Genomic DNA, 999 nt, shown 5'->3' on the forward strand with positions numbered 1-999 from the left:
AGGTTGGCTGCAAAGGAACTCTTTCAAGTGCTGAGGAGCAAGGATGTCTCCTTGAGGACTAAGGTGTGCCTGACACAAGCCATGATATTTCCAATAGTCTCGTATGCATATGAGAGCTGGACAATGAATAAAGAAGACCAAAGAAGAGTTGATGCTTTTGTGTTGTGGTGTTGGTGAAGAATGCTGAAAGTACCATGGACTGCTGAAAGAACTAACAGATCTGTCCTGGAGGAAGTGCACCCATAATGCTCCTTGGAATTGAGAATGGCCAGACTTCATCTCGCCTGCTTTGGTCATGTTGTCAGAGGGGACCATTCCCTGGAGAAGGATGTCATGCTTGGTAAGGTGGAGGGTCGACAAAAGAAGGGAAGACCTTCAATGACATGGATTGACACGGTGACTGCAATGATGGGCTCAATTATAGCAGGGATTGTGGAGCTGGTCCGGGATCTGGCAGTGTTTCATTCTGCTGTGCATAGGGTCACTATGAGTTGGAGACGACTCGACTGCACCTAACAAAAACACCAACAGCAAGGCATTACCTTAAGTCTCAACACACTTTTGATTTTTTTACCAATATCTCTCTTTATCACTAAACTATAAACAGTGAGGACAGTAGTATTCCCAGCACCCAGCAAAATAGCTAGCATATCATAGGTCCTTAATAAATGTTTGAATGCATTCATAGATAATTCACTATATCATATAATAGTTCTAACCTCATTACAATAGCTAAAGTGATGACATATCATTGTTGCAGGCACAAATCTTTTACACATAGCATATTAACTATTTTTTTTTAATTTTTATTGTGATTTGGGTGAAAGTTTACAGAGCAAATTCACTTTCCATACAGCAGGTCACATACATACTGTCTCATGACATTGACTGCAATTTTCCACAATGTAACAGCTCCCCTCCCACTTCCTCTCCATAGTTACCTCTTCCCTGTGCCCTGCCCTCCCATGCACTCCTGCCCCCTGAGCTGTCTCCCTGTGC

This window comes from Orycteropus afer, unplaced genomic scaffold (genome assembly GCF_000298275.1).
Source record: "Orycteropus afer afer isolate SDZICR_OR568_19922 unplaced genomic scaffold, OryAfe1.0 scaffold00280, whole genome shotgun sequence".
NCBI lineage: Eukaryota > Metazoa > Chordata > Mammalia > Tubulidentata > Orycteropodidae > Orycteropus > Orycteropus afer.